The sequence below is a fragment of the Nyctereutes procyonoides genome, unplaced genomic scaffold (assembly GCF_905146905.1).
Source record: "Nyctereutes procyonoides isolate TBG_1078 unplaced genomic scaffold, NYPRO_anot_genome, whole genome shotgun sequence".
Lineage (NCBI taxonomy): Eukaryota > Metazoa > Chordata > Mammalia > Carnivora > Canidae > Nyctereutes > Nyctereutes procyonoides.
The window spans coordinates 50,607,243-50,624,786 of NW_026575051.1; positions in this window are offsets into that span (position 1 = coordinate 50,607,243).

Here is a 17,544-nt window from a genome sequence, read left to right on the forward strand (position 1 = left end):
CCATGAGAGTCCCTGTTTTAATGATTGCAGCTTTCCGGAGTGACACCAAAAAAGGTGCAATTGAATTGATGAAGAGTGCTATTTTAGCTAACAGTACTTAAAATGGAAGAATATAATTTAGGCTTCTTAGACTAAACTTCTTTGGTTGTAGACAATTTTTCAAATAAAAGAAAATATTTTCTTATTTCCCAAGAGCGAGGCCACAGGTTTTCATACTTATAGTGATCACAGGAAAGAGAAAAATGATAAAGGTTTAAAAAGTTGGGGGAAATGTTTTGTGTGTGTGTGAGGGGGAGATTTTTTGAGAGAAAATAACTCCGTGGTACTCTTTGAGCATATGGAGCATCATTATGAGTAACTGACTGGCTGCTTTTTATCTCAAAAGAAGAATGACGTGGAATGAAGAAGAAGAAAGTTATATAAGACATATAAATAAACTTCTGAAAGTCAGGTTGGAGAAGTCATAGACTTAGATGTTCAAAAGCTGATTTGAAGAAGTTGGTGGACAGTATGAGGGAGACCTGACTTTTTGACATCCATATGTGTTTTGTTGTCTTAGGACTTCTTTAGTATTGTCTGTAAAATGAAATGGTACGGTTTTATTGCAAACGGCTGCCCGCCTTTGTCTGAAAACTTAAGTATCTTTGGAAATTAGACATTTAAAATAAAGATTATTTGCTGTAACATAAACCATATTTTGATCATTGGAATTTATAGCAGTTGTTTCAGGATATCATGGGATTTTTCTTTGTTTCCATATTTTCCCCTTAAATTATACACATTTCCTGACCCTTTGCCAAGCCCGTAGTAGTGAAACATTATTTAGGAGATCAAACACAAATCATATGAAAGAAACATCTGTTGTAGCTATTGTTTTTCAGAAGTTCAGGTGGCCCAAGAGGTCCACTAGGCAATATTTTCCAATCATTTTTATACAACTGGGGGATCTTCGTGGCAGCGAAGGATAAAAGGCTGTTAATTTAATGTTTGCGATGTGTGTGTGTCCTGAAGTTATTTGTACTGAAAATGTTTTGGAATTAAAAAAAAAAAAAGTCCATGGTGACTGTTTTAGTTTTTTCTGCTCCGTAGCCTACTAGGGCAAAACCGCATTGAGGGTGGAGAAGGAAAAGCCAAAGAGCGGAAGGGATGGGAAGCAGCTGTTGCTCTAATTGTTTCTTGATTTTCTAGTCCCATCCCCACCTATCACTTTAATCCCCAACATTTTCCTAAGCCAATCCTCAAAGCAGAGCTCATTTTCAGGGAAGGAAAAGCTTCTTTGCAGGCCAACATTCTTCTCTACTCCCATTTCTTCTCTCTGCTGCCTCCTAGTCAGCCACGGATCCTGCGATTCTCTTTTAAAACAGATCAAAAAGGGAAGGTAATTTATATTTTAATGACAAGGCTTGGCTATGTGTTGGACACAGAGGGTTTATAGCCCTGGGAGGTAATTACTTGGGTTGAAAGGTGCTTCATCTGTTCAGATTGCAGCTTCCAACAGGGTGATGTTCTCAGTGAAACTGGTGATGGCAAAACCATCTGAGAAATCATGCAAGGAAATTTCATTAAAGGAACATTTCCCTTGTTCTCCAATTACTAAATTTAAAATTAATTACAAATTTTATTACTTTTATTAAAACAATCCAACTGAAACCTTTAATATGCTGTATAAAATTTCCTACTTGGGGACAACAAAGGATGGTCAAAAAAATCCCTGGAGTGGGGCTGCTCGGTAAACCAGAGCTCTGTGATCACTAGGACTGTGACCCTGGATCTGACCTTTAAATTCCATTCTGGTTTGTGCCACATAGGGTACTACAGAATATAGGAAACAGTATTTTGATAGAATCCCATGATTCTATATAAAGGACCATGTCATCTGGGGATGGGGAATCTGTTTCTATCAGAAACATGGGAGAATCAAAGACAAATAGGAAAATTATTTACTTGCCTCTACTTTAGAAGATGTTTGCTTCAATCTCATTTTAACCTTAAAGGAGAATTGAGCTAATCAATTCTCTCACATAGAATCCTCCTCCTCATCATACTACCCATGACGACCACTTTCGAAATACCGTACTATCCCAAGGGAGAGAAAAATAATGTACTATCCAAAGGCTCAAGAATGAAGTCTGATAATTAGTGTTATATAGAATAACAGTATGATGCTAACTTTATAAGAAGAATTTAATAGGTACGTTTAAAAAGCTTTTGTTTTAAAATAATTTTGGGCTGACATCAGAGTTACAAAATTAACTCAGAAAGTTCCCATGTAAACTTTGCCCAGCTTCCTAATGCCCTGCATAACTTAGTATAATTCTCACAATTGAGAAATTAAGTTTGGTACAACGCTCTCAAATAAACTCTCAATTCTATTTGGATCTCACCAGTTTACCACTGATATACTTCTTCCATTCTGGGGATCCAATCCAGGGTGCCACAATGCATTTAGTTTCATGTCTTTTTTGTCTTTTCCAATCTGTGGAAATTCCTCAGTCTTTCATGCTTGTGATGCTTTTGAATAGTGCCTGATAGTTATTTCGTAGGATGCCATATAGTTTGCATTTGTCTCATCTTTGTTTTCATAATTAGTGAAGGGTATGCATTTTTAGCAAGAATGCCACATAAATCATGTGTTCTTGTAAATGTATTATATCATAAGGTACATATGATATTGATAATCTTGTTTAAACTTGATCACTTAATTAAAGTGGTTCTGCTATTTTTCACTGTAATGATATTATTTTGTCCTTTCAATTAATAAATATCTGGGGTAGATAATCTGAAACTGAAAAATACCCCTTCTCTTCCAACTTTGGCCTACTGCTTTCAGCATCCATCTCTAGATCTTGTTTGTGACAGTTGTAACTGCAATTTTCTAACATTTTCCATTTCCTTTAGCTTTCCACATTTGTTAATTGAAAATATTACATATGGAAGAGTTACTACTCCTTCCTCATTTATTCATGCATGTCAACATTTATTTATGTCAGTAAGGGATGCTTGGCATTTGTTTTATTCTATAGGTTATAACCTCATGCTATCTTTGCTAATTTTCTTCCTCAAAAATTTCCAGCTTTGGCCAACATGTGCTCTTTGAGTTTGGCTTTTATGATCTTTCAATTTGAGTACTTCCTTATTTTATGCCATCACATGATATTCTGGGCTTATTTTGCATTTTCTTGCCCCAGCCCTAGAATCAATCATTTTGCTAAAGGTCCCTGATTCTTTTAATTAGAGAATGCTATTTAAAAATTGAGATCTGGGTATTCAGTGTGTTCACTGCTACTAAATGTTATTGTATCTAAGTCCTCTCAGTGGATAAAACTTGGAAATGCATGTATGTATAGTACCCAGCCAAACACACAAACACACACACACACACACACACACACACACACACACACACACACACACCTTAAGTTGCTTCTGTATCTATTGCTACGTGTGGCATAAAACCATGAATTCATATTGAGGCCTCTCCTTGTAATCCATCACCATAGGCTCTTTCCAGTCTTTCCATATTTTTTAATTGCAAGTTCTTTTTCTGATAGTAAGAAACTTGACTCTCATTATTTATGGTATACTTACTTATTCCTTCAAACCTAATATACACAAAAATTGGTTTCAGAATTGCTGACCCATACCCATGCAAGCAACAAATCTGCTACATACAGGACATATATTTTCTTATAGTTCTTTTTTCTTTGTCTTATAGTATCCAAAGTATTGATTCCCAAAGTAACTTGAGTTAGTTCTTTTCTACCCACCTAAGTCAGTGTATTTTGTTCATTTGTAATATAGTTGAGTTTATTTGTTGCAGTTTGTATTTCACTTGTTTTCTCCTCTTATTCTGGTTGAATATTTTCCATCTAAAAACTCTACAAACTATATAAACACTCTTTGTCTAGCCTGAGATCACAAAGATTTTCTCCTATTATGGTTTTGTATTTTACATTTTGGTCTGTTACCAATATGAGCGAATAAAATGTGGGTCAAGATTCATTATTTACACTGGACATACAGATGTACATTTTTTTCTGGCACTATTTTTGAAAAGACTATGCTTCGTTCACTGTAATGTCTTTATACCTTTTTAAAAAATCAGTAGATTATGATGCTGTGCATATTTTTCTAGACTTTTCCCCATTCATTTATGTATGCTTTTACCACTACCACAATATCTTGATTACTGGAGCTTCATATTAAATCTTGAATTGGGTAGTGTTAGTCTTCCTATTTTGTCTTAATTTTCAAAACTGTCTTCTAGTTCCTTTGCTTTTCCATATGTAATTTAGACTCAGGTTATAAATTATCTACCAGAAAAAAAAGCCTCCTGGGAATTTGATTTGGCTTGTGTTGAATATATACATCAATTTAGAAACAATTTATACCTTAATGGCATTTAGGCTTCTAAATCCATGAACACTGTATACCTTGCCATTGATTAAATGTTCTTTGATTTATTTCATCTGTGTTTTATTTTTCAGCACACTTATCCTATACATAATTTGTTAGATTTACACCTAAATACATTTATCTCTGATGTTGCAAATTTTGTTGTATTTCTACATTTCAATTCTCAGTTATTCATTGATAATACATAAAAATACAAGTGATTTTTGTATATAACTTGATATCTTATGAATTTTTCTTTTTTTAAAATTATTTATTTATTCATGAGAGACACAGAGAGAGAGAGGCAGAGACACAGGCAGAGGGAGAAGCAGGCTCCATGCAGGGAGCCCGACGTGGGACTTGATCCAGGGTCTCCAGGATCACACCCTGGGCTGAAGGCAGGCGCTAAACTGCTGAGCCACCCAGGGATCCCTCTTATGAACTTTTCAAACTGACTTATAAGACTTAGAAACCTTTTAAAGGTGCTTTGGGATTTTCTACATAGAAATGTTGTTTGTGAATACAGATATTTCTCTAGAAATTGTGATAAAAGACATACTTTCCTTGTTTTCATTCTTATGGGAATAAGAATGAAATTCTTCTGACATTAAGTATAAGGACAATGCTCAGTTTTAAGTAAAATCCCTTTATCAGGTCAAGGAAGCTTTACTCTTAGTTTCCTGAGAGTTTTTAATCATGAATAAATGTTGAGTTTTGTCAAAAGCTTTTTTTTCTTGTCTGTTGATATGATCAGATGACTTTCTTCATTAGCCTGCTGATATAATGAATTTTAATTTTTTTTAAAGATTTTATTTATTTACCCATGAGAGACATACAGAGAGAGGCAGAGACATAGGCAGAGGGGGAAGCAGGCTCCCTGTGGGGAGCCTGATGCAGAACTTGATTCCAGGACCCTTGGAATCATGCCCTGAGCTGAAGGCAGATGCTCAACCACTGAGCCATCCAGGTGCTCCTTAATTGTTTTTCTAATGCCAAATCAGACTTGCATTCCTCAAATGAACCCCACTTGGTTGCAGTCTATTATTCTTTTTATATATTCCTGGCTTTAGTTTGCCAATAGTTTATTGAGAATTTTTACATTTATGTTTATAGGGGATATTGATCTTTAGTTTTCTAATATCTTTCTTTGGTTTGTTATTAAAGTAATGCTGAACTTCTAAAGGGATTTAGGAAATATTTCCTCTTCTTCAATTTTCTAAGAGTTTGTATAGATTTAGTAGTATATCTTCCCCAAATATTTGTTGGAAATCACCTGTGATGGCATTGGGACCTGGAGTTTTGTTAGGTGAAATGTATTAAATTATTAATTTATTTCATAGCTACAAGGATATTCTGTGTCTTCCATTTTTTTTTAAAAAAAAGATTTATTTATTTATTTATTAGAGAGTGAGAGAGAGAGCATGTAAGCTGGGGGGAGAGAGAGAGGATCTCAAGCAGACTCCCCCTGAGCATGGAGCCTGACATGGGGGTCTATCCCAGGACTCTGAAATCATGACCTGAGCTGAAATGAAGTCTGATGATTAGCCAATAGGCTCCCCTGTTTCTTCCTTCTTGAATGAATTGTATTGGTTCATTCAAGTCATTGAATCTATGGGCATAGTTTTCAATGCAATCTATATTTTTATAGAATCAGTTTAGTTTTCATTGCTTTTCTCTATTTTCATTTTTAAAAATTTTATTCATGTTTGCCCTGATTATTTCAGTTCTTTTGCTGTCTTCAGGTTTAATTTTTCCTTCTCTGTCTAGTTTCTGAAGCTGGAGGCTAAGATAAGAGATATTTGACTTTATTATTTATTTTTCAAAATAAGTGTTTAGGTCTATTAATTTTCCTCTAAGCATAGTTTTTGCTGTATCCTACAAATTTTGGTGGGCCATATTTTAATTTTAATTCAATTCAAAATATTTTTAAGTCCTTTGAGGCTTTCTTTTTGACCTATGAGTTATTTCAATGTATATATTTAATTTCTAAACATTTGGAGATTTTCCAGATATCTTTTTATTTTGATCCTAGTTCAATGCCTTTATGAACTTCTATTTACATTATTTTTAGTTTATAGAATTTTTAAAGATTTTATCTATGGCCCAGAATATAGCTTGTGTTGATGAATTTTCCATGTGTACTTGCAAAAATGTACATTCTGCTATCTTCTGTCAATAAAATCAAGTATAGTAAAAGCGGTTGTTAGGTCTTTCTATCTCTACTGATTTTTTTGTTCTATGAATTCTAGAATGTGTGTGTGTATGTGTGTGAGAGAGAGAGAGAGAGAGAGAGAGAGAGAGATGTTGAAATCTCCAACTATTATTGTAGATTTTCCTATTTCTCCCTTCAGTCTATTGGGTTTTGATTAATATATTTTGAAGCTCTGCTTTTAGATAGGTAATATATGATAAGATAATAACTAAATATAGACTGACACACATGGATTTATCTCAAGGTGATTAGACACAAGAAATAAAAAAAAATCCATTTATAATTCTTTGAACCTATGTTGAAAATTAAAGTCCTGTGTATTGTATTTCACATTAAATCAAAAGACACTTCATGGACATAACAGAAATTAAATAGTTCTTGAAGGAAGGCAAATTCTTTTTGGTGTTTCTTTAATACTACCTGGTATTGTCAAACACTGAAGGCTTTTATTATTTAACAAGGTGTCAATTTTTTTTTTTTTAGTAAAACTCAGGAAGCTTGGTTATTTCATGCTTAGTTCTTAAAATGACACATTTCCCTTACTTTTAAATGTCTTTCCATATATACAGATACCTTTAGAGATGGTATGTGAAGGCTGTGGGAGGTAGGATCCCAGGAGAGCTCTCAAGATTCTCACAGACCCTCTAGTACTCATGTCTTTTACAATCCCTTTTTTTTTGGTATAGGCAAGAGATATGAATATGATGGAATATCATTTACAGGATTAGTTTACATTAAGTCAAAGGGACTTTCCAGATATAAAGATGTTTTCTAATTGGTAGACATTAAGTTAATCAAAGGAAGATTACCCAGGTGAGCCTGACTTAATCAGGTGAACTCTTTAAAGGAGAATCTAAAGGTCAGAGAAAGAAAAATTCAGAGAGAAATAAAACAGCAGATATGCTCTTCTGTTGGCCTTGAACAGGTACCTTAAATATTTGAATTCCCATAAATGCGTTGGTATAGTACAGAGAAGGAATTTAAAACTTAGGTAGGGAAAAAAAAAACACACTGGATTGGGTTTGTCATAAAACCCCCCTAAGTATACTTCCTGAAAGGGCTTGGAATATATTTACTTCACTAAGACATTGAGAGAATTTTATAGGTTAAGGAGCATTAGCATCTTGTAAAGTATTGCGGTAACTGTAATTGTGCTTGCCAGTAAATGTTGTTGCCATTGAAAAGGTTTCTCATATTTCATTGGTTATATCAAGCCCCTTAATGGCAGGACAAAGTAGCAACACTTGTCCCAAAGTAATAAAGTGAATGTGCTTTCCATGATATTGAGAGCTAATGTGGTAAGCAGAGTGGTCTGACTTACAGGGATATCTGCAGATGATAATTAATCATGGGAATCCTAGAAGTCTCTCTTTATAACCCCAAAATTCTAAACCTAGAGATATACCAACATGATGACCATTGCCATCTCTGGACCATTACCCAGGCTGGAGTCAGCTCATAGTTCTCAGCTAGGCTAGACAACAAAGTTTGGTTTGAGTTCAAGAGCTGGCAAGAATGGCTACAAATTGGGAGAAGGTTATTTTCTTTTCAAAAACTTAATGAAGGGTTTTATTTAACCCAGTATACACAGAATATCATCATTTTAACCATTCAGTGGGGCCCAGTGGGAGCTGATATTACGCTGCCATGCAGAGGTAATGAGGCATTGTGAGTCAGCTTTCTACTTTTCTTAGGGTGGTGTGGGTGGGGACCAGTGAGAAACTGAACATAAATACTCGGCCAGCCCTTTTGCTATGCCTCAAAAGTGGAATATTTGCTAACAGGAAAAAACAAACAAACAAAAAGAACAGAAACTAAATAGAATCCACAGTATTAGAATATCCAAAATGTCCAGGATACAATGAAAACAATCACTCATCATACCAAGAACAGGGAAATCACAACATGAATGAAAACGGACAGTGAAGTATAGATACCAACACCAAGATAACACAGATATTAGAATTATTTGAAAAAGATTTTAAAGCAACTGTAGTAAAAATGCTTCCACATGATGTGCCAGAGTGGCTCAGTCGGTTAAGTGGCAGACTCTTGATTTTAGCGTAGGTCATGATCTCAGTGTTGTGAGATCAAATCCCAGTCCCTCTCACAAACTGGGTGTGGAGCCTGCTTAAGATTCTCTTTCTGTTTTTCCCTTTCTCCCTCTGCCCCTCTCTTTCTCTATCTTAAAAAAAAAAGAAAGAAAAAGAAAAGTTCCACAAGGAAATAACTATTCTCTTGAAATAAATTAAAAAAGTAGAAAATCTCAGCAAAGAAATGAAATTACAAAAAAGGAACCAAAGGGAAACAGAACTGAAAATACAGTAACCAAAATTAAAAACATAAAAAAATGTGCTTACTAGAAGAAGACAGAGAGAATTAGTGAACTTGAAGATTGAGCAATAGAATTGACACAATTTGAATAGAGAGAAAATGGACTAAAGGAATGAACGGTGTCTCAGGGACTTCTAGGAAATTAATGAAAAATTACCGTTCCTCCACCCGCTCCCCCGGTGGTACTCACCTCCAGAAGCATCCACCTGCACCATGGCAAGTTCCAAGGCCCTGGTGTGGGTGTGGCAGCTGCCAGAACACAACACCCTCTAATTCCTCTAGTCCCTCTCCTTGCGGAGCTGTGCTGCCTCTCTCCCCTCCATCCATTGTCAGCAGTGAGTGCTTCTCCCCAGGAAAAGGAGAAGGAATGGCAATGAAGAAGACTGCTATGTTCCCATGCCCTTCCACCCCCAGACCAAAAGGAGTAGTCTTTCATGATTCTTAGGACACAGAGTTTGCAAGCAGTGATGGTGGTAGGAGCAGCAGCAGCAGTCAGCATTGTTCCAGGGCCATTACTTCCAGTCAACTAGATCCTGAAGGAGGTCCCCTTTCATAGCCTACTGCACCAATGACAGCCTCCATCTGACATGATGTACTGGCAGTTTCTTACCTTCTGTGAAGGGGCAGCATTGTGCACATTTGATATTTCAACTTATGGTGTTTTTAAAATTTGCCCAAAAATATGCCCGTTGGCTTTTTAGGCTATATTTGAAATAATATGTTAACAGCCAGTTGTTTACTTGTGGTTTTGCCACACAATTGCAATTTCAAAGGGGCTTTGAAACAATCTTTTTCATAGGATTCTTCTGAGAGTGGGTATCAAGTCCATGTTGAGGTAATGGTATGTGGAAATGTCATCTGCATGTTGAACCCATAGTTTGTACCATTAAGATTGATTTCCAAATCTATCAATTAGAAATTCTATTTTATGTAAAAAGGTCTTTTAAAAAATACAGGATCTTCATTTTTTAAAAAATTCAGTAGACTAGTAAAGAGTATCTAGTTTTCATGAGGAAAAAAGTTACCATTCTTATCATTAGAGTCCCAAAAGGAAAGGGGAAAGGCAATTATGTTGAAAAAGTTTTGCTGAAAAAGCATTGGTGAAATAAAGATTGGAAATTCCTATATATTTGGTGAAATACATAAATTTATAGTTAGGAAGCTTACTGAACTTCAGATAGGATAACTCAAAAAGTCGAATAGAGATGCATCATAATTAAACTTCTGAAAACTATACAAAAAAGTCTGAAAAACAGTCTTGGAGAAATGATGTGCTAACTTTAGGGGAACACCAATTCAAATAACAGCTGATACCTCTTCTGAAACTATGGAGGCTGAAAGGAAGTGACACAATATTTTTCAAATAATGAAAGAGAAATGTCAACTGCAAATTCTATATCCAGTGAGACATATTTCAGAGATGAAAAAGAAATCAAGATATTTTCAAATGAAGGAAAGCTAAGAGAATTTCTTGTTAGCAAACTTACCTTTAAGCAATGATTAGTGAACGTTCTCCAAAGGGAGAGAAAATTGTATTAGAAGAAGACTTTAACTTCAGGAAGGAAAAAAAAAAACACACATTAGAATGCATAAAAATTGGAGTAAAATAATAGCTACCTTATTTCTCATGAGTTTCCTAAATCATATTTGGTGGTTTAAACAAGATATTTTAGCACTGACTACTGTGCTACTCAATATATATAAAGGGCTTTCATAAGATAATTATATTTTAAAAAGAGAGGTTAATGGAACTTAGATGTAAATAAGTACACTCCACTGAATTTATTTATTTATTATTATTTTTAAGATTTTATTTACTTACTCATGACAGACACAGAGAGAAGAGGCAGAGACACAGGCAGAGGGAGAAGCAGACTCCATGCAGGGATCCCAATGTGGGACTCGATCCCGGGACTCCAGGATCATGCCTTGGGCTGAAGGCAGGTGCTAAACCACTGAGCCCCCCAGGGATCCCCTCACTCCACTGAATTTAGTAAAATATGAATTGTAGTACACTATGAAGCTATGTATATGTATTGTAAAGCCTAAAGCAACCACTAAGAAAATTCAAAACACAATGATACTATAAAGAAACTGAGATAGAATTGTAAAGGAATGTTAAAATAAATCATGAAAAGGTAATAAGAGAGAACAGAGGACTCAGAAACAGAGGCAATATACATAAAACAAATTAAAAAATGCCAGACCTAACCTGTAACATATCAATGATTACCTTAACTATAAATGGTCTAAATATATAAATTAAAGAGGTTGGCAGTGTGAGGTATAAAATTCAGCTATGTGTTATCTATGAAATACTCCAAATACAATGGTATAGGTAAGTTGAAAGTAAATGATGGAAAAGCTTTGGAATTTAGGACTAGATAAGGAATTCTTAGAATTGATAACAAAAGCATTATGCTTTATATGAGAAATTGACAAATTGGATGTCATTAAATGTAAAAACTTTTGCTCAATAAAATAAAATAATCTGTTAAAAGATGTAAAGATAAGCTGGGAGAAAATATTTGTAAACTATATACTAGACAAAGGACGAGTACCTAAAATATAAAAAGAATTCTGAATGCTCAGTAGTTAAGAAACAAGCTAATTAGAAAATGGGCAAAAAGCATGAATAGACTTGAATTTATTTCATCAAAGAGGATATGTAGATGACAAATAACACATGGAAAGAGGTTCAAGATCATGAATTATTAGAGAAAACAAGGTAAAACCATAATAAAATATTACTATACACCCATCAGAATGCTAAAATAAAAAATACTGATGAAGTTACAGGAAAGCTGGATCACTCATATATTGCTGATCAGAATATAAAATGGCATAGCCAATCTGGAAAACAATTTGGCTGTTTCTTATTAAACCTGAGATGCAACGGTCTCATTATTTAGCATTTTAACTCTTGGGTGTTTATTCCAGAAAAAGAAAAATATATTTTCACGCCAAAACCTATAAATAGATGTTTATAGAGGAAATATTAGTGTTAGGCAAAAATGGAAAGAATCTAGTTGTCTATCAAAGGTTCATGGTTAAATGATTAAACCAACTGAAGAGCTTCCATACCATGGAATACTACTCAGAAATGAAAAGGAACAAATATTCATACATGTAACAACCTGGATGAATTCCCAGAGAATTATGCTGAATGAAAAAAAGCTAATCCCCAGAGGTTGGTTGCTGTGTAATTCCATCTGTATAATATTATTGAAAGGATGAAATTCTAGAAATGGAGAACAGGTTATTAATTGCCAGGGGCCAGAGTCAAGAGATGGGGAATTATGGTGGATGTGGTAATGAAGGAATAAGTGATCTTTCTGGTAATGGAAATGTTCTGTTTTTTGACTATGTCAATGTCAATATCTTGATATTGATACTTTAATATAGTTTTGCAAGATGTTATCATTGAGGGAAAGTGGGTACATGGTGCATGCATCTCTCTGCATCATTTCTTGCAGCTGCATATAACTCAACAATTCTCTCAAAATCAAAGTTTAATATTAAAAATGATAGAGGATTCAAAATAAAATGAACACAGAAAAGGTGTTATTAATTACCATGCAACTTCATACCAGTATTCTTTAAAAAACTAAAAAGAAATCCAGATTTAGTGAAAAAAAAAAAATCCCAGGAAAACAACTTTCTCAGTACATTCTGAGCTTTGAGAGCTTCCAGTGTTACACTTCCAGACCTAGCATGGTTTATCTTTCAGCTCTTGAAGCTGTTGAAGTGTATGTGCTAATGTATTTTACACTCCTGAGTGTACAACATTGCAGTTATTTACCCTCTTCCCATCAAAGCAGTTGCTCAAGTGTTTGAACTCAGCCTTCCTTAAGTGGACACATTCTAAGAGATGGCCAGTCAGCTGTGGAGGTCATCATAGATCTCCTGTCGGTGACTACAATCAAGATCACTGTCCACGGATCACTGCCAATAGGATCAACATGACCAACACAAAATTCCCTCTCTCACAATAGTGTCTGATCTCCTGGGATGAAGTTTGCTAGAGGATTATACGCCTTTTGTAGCAAGTTTATAAGTACATGACTCATCTCTTTGGTCTGTCTTTGCCACGCATTCTGTCTGCCAAATTCTCTGTAATTATCTCCGCCTACTCTGACATCCTAATCTCAGACCAGTTCTTATATGGTAGACTATGCTACATAAACACATTTTTTTCTCTGGGTTGGAGCCTCTGGATCTTCCCATCATTTCAAATTTATTCAGGGACTAGGGCACAGAAGAAATGTTCTATTCTCCTTCTCTTACTCAAGGAGAACATCTTCATATGTATGTAAAAATACATGAACTCCCTGTGATAATCCAGGTAGATCACCTTACTTCTCTTACACTGACGCTACCTTTTGTCTAATGAGGTAAAATACCTAAACCATCTTGGAGGAGATATGATGGTGAACTTAATTTCTACTTTTCCATGCTCTGATGTGAGGAAAAATAGAACTTCCAGATATGTACGTTCCTATATCCAGATATCCTAATAATGGATATTTTGCAGGTGGAATGCCTCATCTAAGACCAACTCCTTTTTTTTTTTTTAGCTTTATGTGAATATTTTCATTCTGTTTTCTGAATCACTAGATTTTAACAGTTGGTGGTGGTGCTTTGATTTAGTTGTAAATGGTTCACAATCATATATAGGCCTTCATCACCTCCCTATTAGTCCAGTAATTAGAAGGATAGTGCTACATTGATGGACCTGCTTGTTAAGTTTGCTTCACTAAATCTTGGTGAGTGACTTTATGAATTTAGGCAGATCATATTTTTTTTGGTAATATCCAAAGGTGTTATGATGGTATGCTTTACAACCCTCCCAGGGAATAGAAACCTCCTAGTTGCTATCCAAAACTGGGGAAGGAGAAAATAGTATTTATGGAGTTGTTTATCATAGAAATTCACCTAGAAGGGACGCCTGGGTGGCTCAGTGGTTGAGCATCTGCCTTCGACTCAGGGTGTGATCCCGGGGTTCCAGGATCGGGTCCCACATCGGGCTCCCTGTGTGGTGCCTGCTTCTCCCTCTGCCTGTGTCTCTGCCTCTGTGTGTGTGTGTGTGTGTGGGTGTCTCTCATGAATAAATAAATAAAATCTTTGAGGAAAAAAAAAAGAAATTCACCTAGAAGCTGGACAATGTGATAATTCTATGGTCATATAACCAGTGCTGTAATGGACACTGTTTTTAAATTTACAACTAACCACTCTAATTCCCTATCCTATTACATAAAAAATAAGAAATATTAAATGGGAAACTGGGATTTACCAAATATATTCTCTTTCATAATACTGATAGGCCTGTTATTTCTTCAACTTGGTAATAAAAAATATTGATGAGGTTTAATCAACCAAGAACTGTGGAGGCAAATCTAGCATTTCCAGGGACCCGTATTACCAACACGGTATGGATCTGTGTATGCATGTTGTGAACTGACACTACCCTTTAACTTCCTATTATGACTGCCCATAATACAGATGGCTGGGTTGCTAGGAATACTGACAACTGGCCCTATTTTATACCTTGATTTTTGCAGACTCAAGATGAGTTTTAATATAAAATCATTTTTTTAAAGGAAGGAACTAATTTCAGAGGTATCAGAATCAACTAGAATGACATCCACCTGCTTTCCTTCCCCCAAATGACACAGAACCTCTCTTTTAAATCCTGACCCACTTTCATCGTATTCTGGCTTGCTATCCCTTGGTGGCACTGGGACACTACCCCAGTCATAGTGGCATTTATTTCAGTTATTTCATGACATATCCCCTTTACTTCTTGTGTTTTGCTAGGGCATTATAAGTTGATTTATGTATGTATTTGTGGTTTTCTTTCTGTTCTCTCTCTTTTTAAAATTCCTTCAGTATTTTTCCACTCTCCCTCATTAGATTATAAGTGCTTTTGTAATCCCCCACAGTTCTATGTATAGTCAACTCTTGATTATCTGAGCTAATGGAGGGGAGCATTAGCGCGGTTGATATCAGAGGACAAATAAATTTCCCAGGGGTTTGCATCAATTCTATGAAAGCATCTGAGTCCCGGAGGCAGGCAAACTGAAATCTAAGAGAAGCAGAGAGCAGAGAAGCATTCTGAATGAAAGAGTGAGATGTCACATTCTCACAGGGCCGTGACCTACTGCTGCAGCTGCTAGTGAATTTTTGTTCTACCCTGGCCAGACTGTTGGGAGATTCTCAAGAGAGGGGCTCCAAAGATCTTTGGGCACAAATCCCACTCTCCTGGCCCTCTCCCTTTTGGCATCAGTATTTGGCTTAACATAGTATCGGGCCAGGGCAATAGAAGTGCAATAAATGGATGAAGGAAGAGTAACAGGGAATTCTTGGCAGAAGTCAACAAAATAGAGGCTCTGTGAAGCAGGGAAGTGAAACACTGTTAGTGAAGGGTCTTGCCTTAAGGGGAGCACACGTTAATTGGATAAAGGTTTTCCCCTTCCCTTCCACTCCAGCTTCCAGCTCAGGCCTTAAATGTAGCAGATGCTTTATCAGTGTTGGAGGAAGGTGAACAAACAAGCAGGCAGAAAGAGAAAAGAATGAAAAAAGTGAGAGAAATTTCCCGAGTGGTCTGGAAGCTACTATTCACAAAATCTACTTTCTGTGTGGTTAAACATTCTGTTTGCATACTATGGGCATTCTAAGAATAACTATAGAAAGATTCTCTGGGTATCTGGTTAGAAGTGCTTTTCATTTTTTATCATTGAAGAGCAAACCTATGCAAAAGTAGACTTGTTTGGTTGCATGGCAGGGGGACTAAGATAATTAACATTCTTCAAGCAGCTACTATATTCCAGGTGAGCATTTTTATTATTTCACATTGTTCATTACTTACAACCATCCTATGAAATATTATTATGCTTATTTGGCATGTAAAGCAACAGAGCGTCGTAGTTAAGTATTTTCCCTAGAGTTATCCAGCGAATAAATATCGAACTGGACTTCAAACCAGTTCCTTTCTTTTGAAACCACCTACTACATTGTGCAGCTTCTCAGTAATAACAGTAGTTACAATTTATTGAATGCCTGTTGTGTGAAGGCCTTATATTTATATAATTTTTAATCTTTCCATTAGCCTAGGCAGGTGGGTATTGGTATCTACATTTCTGAGATAAAGATGGAGCTACAGAAGCCAAGAATGATAACCAAAGTCACTGGTAAAGATTTAAGCTAAGTCTCTTTTTGAGTTAAGTCCAGCATTTTCTCACTATATTCTGGCCTTCTTTTTCTAAGTATCATGTTCTTTCACTTGGGCTACATATTACTTGCTGTAATCAACCCTAAAATTTTGTTGTAGATGGTTCACCGCAATACCATCATTTCATTATTCTTGAGTAACTGTATGTTTCAGTTGCAGAATGACAATCTCTGTGTCTGTATTCAACCCCCAGTACACACCTACACATGTACACACATACAAGGATATACACTTGTTATTTCACAAGTTTCCATATTTCTATCACAAAAAGAAATCCAGTTTCAGGTAACGCTCGTAGAACTAGAACACATTTATAAGGAAAGTATAAGATATCACTAGCACTAACAAATCATTACTTTGTCTCAGATAGTGCTAAATAGAAACTTGATTTAGAAATTTATTGTGATTCTTCCTCAATGTGAAGATCAGTCCTAGCTTTAAGGTAAAACAGCATACTATTAATGTCTACAGATATAACCTGGCACTTCTGATCGATTGATTTTTTAATTTGCAGAAGGATGGGAGAAGCTAATGTTATGAGGGTTCTGAAAATCTATTTTGAATTTACTTGTAGACACTGTTGCATTTGTTTCTCACAGGTGTCTATACCAGCAGGGAAAGGGCATACGGCTTGTCTCCTGGGAAAGCTGTCCCATCTGGCAAAAAAGGCCTCTCCAGAGTCTCCTTGGGCATCAGAAGGAAGGTGGCCAGCTCTTCTAGGAAGAAGGCAGCCCGAGACCTGCAGTCATGGAGAGACACATAAGACAGGGCACCTCTCCTTGCCTATTGTAAGCAGCTGCTTGGAGTTCTTACCCAGCATCTTGCAACTCTTCTTCCTCTCCACTTGTCCTTAGGACAACAGCATCCCAATCACCATCTCCCAGTACCTCTACTGGTTGGATTTTCTAACAGCATGAGGAGAGAGAACCTCCAGTGGAACTCCTTCCCTTTCTAGATTCTCTTGGCATAGCCAATACTCCAGCCTCCTTCAAGGTCTAGGCTGTGACCCACAGAACTGGCCAGGGTAGCATCTTACCATTACTCTACAGAGAAGGAGAAATAAGTCAGGTGATACACATCCTGTGGGACTCAGCATAGGGTTAACTAAGGGACACCTGGGAAAAAAATCCAGCAGAAGCCTGGATTTTTGTGTGATGGGCCACTCCATAGTGATCCTTCCAGAGGCTCATCCTTCCATAAAAGAAAAGGGAAAGAAGGAAGGAAGGAAGGAAGGAAGGAAGGAAGGAAGGAAGGAAGGAAAGAAAGAAAGAAAGAAAGAAAGAAAGAAAGAAAGAAGAAAGGGAGGAAGAGAGGAAGAGAGGAAGAGAGGAAGAGGAAGGGAGGAAGAAAACTAGACTTTAGGGTGACTGCT